Here is a 6,344-nt window from a genome sequence, read left to right on the forward strand (position 1 = left end):
CCCTAAGTTATACTTGTGCAATGTAGGAATGGCATCCCATAATATCATTCATACTAAGTACCACTTTGAGGCCACCATAACATACTTATCATTTTTCATTCTCATCTTTAATCAATACTCATAGATAAGGAACATTCACGTTTAATAAGTCATGACAAGGAAAGCAACTCATAATAACAATCCAAGTTAAACATTCATCATCACATTTAGCCTTTAAGTCAACATTCTCATTAACATCATTATGAGCACATTCATTTCATTAGACATTACTACATTAGAGAAACACACCATAGCCTATTCGTGAAATACATGGATGGTATCCCATACTACCACCCACACTTTATAGAACATTATGAATGACCATAGCACATAAATCACATGATGGGAATACGCATTAACCAACATAGACCATGTGAGTAACTCATGGAATTCGATGTCTGTCCCACACTGTAAAGGGTTGGTCTACTTGCCTAAGGTAGGACTGGTAACATTTTAGCTTAAGTGGATCCACTAGCTAATAACTTATATGGGCGCATAGTTATGGGATAAGAAAGGTGTTCATGGAAACCTGGCCTGACGTGGGGAAAGCTTCCACATTACAATATAGACTCGGTGCTAAGCTTTAAATTCCCATAAAGTAGTTCATTCTCATTAACATTATTACACAAGAGAGGGCTACCACCATTAGGTCTACCGAGTCAAGGTACATTATTAAACACATGAAAAGGCTACCACCATTAGATCTACCGATTCAAGGTACATTATTAGGATAGCTCATGGAATCCTCAAGAAAGGGCCATCACCATTAGGTCTACCGATTCAAGGTTCATCATTATAGTAGTTCATAGACTCATCATGTAAGGGCTACCACCATTAGGTCTACCGATTCAAGGTACATTATTAGGATAGCTCATGGAATCCTCAAGAAAGGGCCACCACCATTAGGTCTACCGATTCAAAGTTCACTAAGTCAAGATACTTTAGTTATACAAGAAGAGGATGCCTTATGCCTACCAATTCAAGGTATATCATTACATTGAGGAAACCTTTCAACAATATTACAATTGCATTATAGTCATGCTCACATTACTTTCATTGAAATCACAAAGCATATACATAAGCATCATGATTATACGTCAGTCTTTACAATTTGTCCTTCAAGGACATGAATCATAATTCTCCAACACATCTAGAATTACTATAATTTAGGAATGAATAATGACATAATTCAAGTAACTAAACCATTACAAGAGCAATTGCATAGAACTCATTTTACTACAATTCACCCACATCACATTGTCATAAATTAGGGTTATCGGGAAATCATGGATTCATGGGAAATTTTTATCATAAAACCACCATAAAACAACAATTCAATCTTAATATATGATAATTACCATCGAAAATATTTTGAGAAATAATCCATGACTTAGAATGAAAACCCTAGGTTTTTGAGAATTTCCAACTTTGATATTAGAAGTTTAAGGACTTCATGGATGCAAAGTTAACCATGAATCAAAACTATCATACCTTAATGGAGTTTTCCCTTTAATTTGAGAAGAAAGACCTTGGTTCTTCAAGCCCTAGCCTCCACTTCTTCTTCTTCTTCTTTGGGAACTTCTAGAGAGAGAAATATTGTGAGGGAGATGAACTTTTGATTTGATTTGGGTTTTTGGTAATAATAATGTAATTGGGGTGGTTTATGACTTAAAATCATTTATATATATGAAATAAAACAATTTAAATCAACCCCATTAATTAATTAACTAATTTGGAATTTACCAAAAGACCCTCGTCTAGGCAGCCCACTCCCAGGCACCACGAGAGGACCTCACGAGCCATCTACCCGTGGTCCTGCCCGTGGTCCTTGGAAATTGCTACGTCTTGGTGTCTTGGCCTCCACCATTGAAGGCATGACCATAAGACCTCCCACGATCCGTGGTCAAGACACTAGTCGTGGTGATGGTCGTGGTCCCTAGGCAGTAGCTAGGCATCAAGGCCTTGCCTCCCATCAACCTAAGGAGACTTCAAGAGACCCCTCAAGAACCATGGTCAGGACCACTAGTTGTGAAGGTGGTCGTGAACCTTGGGCAGTGCTTGGCTAAGGTTGGGGCAACCTTGGCCTTTGGCTTAGGCTTTGCCCCTTTTGCCTTGGCATTTTCCCTTGCAACCCTCCATTGTACCCTAGATGATCAATTAAACTATGGGGTCTAACACGTACCTTGACGTTTAACCCCTAAACTCCTCATTCTAAGTATAGGAAGTCTTATCTACGACTCTAACCCTCAACATCAAACTCTAGAACCTTAGCTTAAGTCCCTAGTTTAGCCTACTAATTTCTGAGGTGTTACATTATCCCCCCCTCCCTTGGGAACATTCGTCCTCCAATGACATTCTAGACACCGAATTAAAGACTCAAGACTAGCAGCCCATCTTGCATGCAACATCATACTAATGCACCATTCAAAGGAGGAAACATCAACTCTATCTCAACATACTCAGTGCTACACAAAGATGTAGGAACTGCATCTAGCAACCCATTATGCACGAAAACTTCAACATTTCACAAACTCATTGGAAGAACTACCTTCTCCAACTCAAAGCATGCTCATCATAACATCATAGAGCAAATTATGTAATTACTCTCAAAAGCACATTTAAGCAAGTTCAACAATTCATCTCATGAAGCATATATGTAACTCATACTAAATGCACATCAACATGAGGAATGAAAATCATAAAGGCTCATTTTCTCATTAAACATGAATTCATCAAGAACATGCATAACATAAGGAGACCATGGAAACACATAAATCACACATTACTCCAAAACATGAAACAAGCCACAAGGAACTCTTTGTCTTAAGCTTAAATAGGAATAGAAGGAAGAGAATGAGGATATTGAGATTTCTCATTGGCCCTTGGCCTCCCAAGTAGCACCCTCAACTACAACCTACAAACAAAGACCACTTCTTCACACCTTTATGAAAGTCATTTCCTTATTCTTCTACTTCTTAACTTGCCGGTCTAAGACCTCTACCGGAACTTCTAAATTATAGAGATCCTCATTTAGGTACTCTAGCTCACAAGCACCTTTACCAACACCACTTAAGACCTCATATGAGCCTACCAAACCGGGACTAAATTTTTCAAACTCACTACACCTCTCAAGGTGAGGATTTCAAGCCAATTTAAATCATGAACATCAACACCCAACGACCTTGCTATCTAAGCACATTATCTCCCCCTTGGGAGTAAGCCTATATGAACTCTTCTAAGCATCATTCCTTTCAACTTCTAAGGTTGGCCCAAGTTATCATTTCACACAAGATGATTCTACACCATGGATAATTACACTTCTACTCTCCTTTAAAGGAGTCTATTAACTCAACATCTCTAGACATCACTTAATCACCACTATTCATCAAATCCTCCAACTTAACACATAACCATAAAGCAACCCATTTATACCAAAGGATATCATCTAAATCTATCATACCAAGACTCATCTAGTCACATAGCCATAATTGGCATCAGTACTAACCTTTTCTCCCTCGATCATTGTAGCATGAGCCCTTCAAGGGGTCATATCCTAAAGACCATCGGGTAAGGAATAGGAGAGAGATATTATAGAGTTAAACTCTATGGCACGACTTGGAGAATGAAGAAGTGAGATTTTCTTAACACCCAATAGCCTTCTATTCATAAATGTGGCGCGCTTTACACTATGAACAAGACTCTACTAGATGTGGTTTGAGACAATCCTATAACCATCCCAAAATCTTGTGCTCTGATACCAAGTTTATCATGACCCGATCCTACACCCCGGATGTAACACGGCGTACAAGACTCTGAAGAGCCTCATACAAGTCTCATAGTATTCATAACATAAGATAATAGAATATTGTGCAGATATTTAAAACTTTTTCTTTTACAATCGAAGTCTTTTATAAACATGAGCGGAAGTCTATACTTTGTCTCAAACCATCTAGAACCATAAGACTAAAACTTTGGGATGCAGCCCAAACAAAAGCTCTAAACATATTAATAAAAATGTAAAGAACATAGTGGTCAAGCCCTCAGATACTATGAGGACTCACCATAACTTCTCTTCTTGATCTACTATGAACCTATCCACGAGGATGAAACACTTTGTATAAAAATGTAAAAGAAATATGGGTTAGCACAAAAATGCACTAAGTATGATAGTCATGCAAAAATCATGCTAAAAAGGACATTTTGGTTGAAAACCATGCTATATGCCAATTTGAGAAACATTATGAATTATAGTATAAAAGCATAAGACATACGCCTATTCATCATGTAAGTCATTATAATACATTAGAACTATCATCTTAAGTAACCCTAATTTATACTTGTGCAATGTAGGAATGACATCCCATAATACCATTCATACTATGTGCCACATTGAGGTCACCATAACATACTTATCATTTTTCATTCTCATCTTTAATCAATACTCATAAATAAGGAACATTCTCATTTAATAAGTCATGACAAGGAAAACAAATCATAATAACAATCCAATTTAAACATTCATCATTACATTTAGCTTTTAAGTCAACATTCTCATTAGCATCATTATGAGCACATTCATTTCATTAGACATTGACATTAGAGAAACACACCATAGCCACTCTCAAAGCCTACTCGTGCAATGCATGGATGGCATCCCATACTACCACCCACACTTCATATAACTTCATGAATAACCATATCACATAACTCACATGATGGGAATAAGCATTAACTAACATAGACCATGTGAGCAAATCATGGAATCTGGTGTCTGTCCTACATCGTAAAGGGTTGGTCTACTTGCCTAAGGTAGGACTGGTAACATTTTAGCTTAGGTGGATCCACTAGCTAACAACCTATGTGGGAACATAGTTATGGAATAAGAAAGGTGTTCATAGAAACCCGACCTAACATGGGGAGCGCTTCCACCTTACAATATCCACTTAGTGCTAAGCTTTAAATTCACATAGAGTAGTTCATTCTCATTAACATTATTACACATGAGAGGGCTACCACCATTAGGTCTACCGAGTCAAGGTACATTATTAAACACATGAAATGGCTACCACCATTAGGTCTACCGATTCAAGGTAAATTATTAGGATAGTTCATGGAATCCTTAAGAAAGGACAACCACCATTAGGTCTACCGATTCAAGGTTCATCATTATAATAGTTCATAGACTCATCATGCAAAGTCTACCACCATTAGGTCTACCGATTCAAGACAAAGCCTTAGAATACTTCATTAATCATTTATCAAAGGGCCACCACCATTAGGTCTACCGATTCAATGTTCACTAAGTCAAGATACTTTAGTTATACAAGAAGAGGATGCCTTATGCCTACCAATTCAAGGTATATCATTACATTGAGGAAACCTTTCAACAATATTACAATTGCATTATAGTCATGCTCACATTACTTTCATTGAAATCACAAAGCATATACATAAGCATCATGATTATACGTCAGTCTTTACAATTTGTCCTTCAAGGACATGAATCATAATTCTCCAACACAACTAAAATTACTACAATTTAGGCATGAATAATGACATAATAAAAAATACTAAACCATTACAAGAACAATTGCTTAGTATTCATCTTATTACAATTCACCCACATCACATAGTCATAAATTAGGGTTATGGGGAAATAATGGATTCATAGGGGATTTTTATCTTAAAACCACCATAAAACAGAAATTCAATCTTAATATATGATAATTAAACCATTGAAAACGTTTTGAGAAAGAATCTATGACTTAGAATGAAAACCCTAGGATTTGGAGAATTTCCAACTTTGATATTGAAAGTTTGAGGACTTCATGGATGAAAAGTTAACCATGAATCAAAACTACCATACCTTGATGGATTTTTCCCTTAAATTTGAGAAGAAAGACCATGGTTCTTCAAGCCCTAGCCTCCACTTCTTCTTCTTCTTTGGGAACTGCTAGAGAGAGAAATATTGTGAGGGAGATGAACTTTTGATTTGATTTGGGTTTTTGGGAATAATGATGTAAATGGGGTGGTTTATGACTTAAAATCATTTATATATGTGAAATAAAACAATATAAATCGACCCCATTAATTAACTAACTAATTTGGAATTTACCAAAAAACCCTCGTCTAGGCAGCCCACTCCCAGGCACCACGAGAAGACCTCACAAGCTGTGGTCCTACCCGTGGTCCTTGGGTAGTGGCTAAGTCTTGGTGTCTTGGCCTCCACCATTTGAAGGCATGACCACGAGACCTCCCACAATTCGTGGTCAAGACCACTGGTCGTGGTCCCTAGGCAGTAGCTA

The sequence above is a fragment of the Solanum verrucosum genome, unplaced genomic scaffold (genome assembly GCF_900185275.1).
Source record: "Solanum verrucosum unplaced genomic scaffold, falcon-dt-bn FXZP01000070.1, whole genome shotgun sequence".
Lineage (NCBI taxonomy): Eukaryota > Viridiplantae > Streptophyta > Magnoliopsida > Solanales > Solanaceae > Solanum > Solanum verrucosum.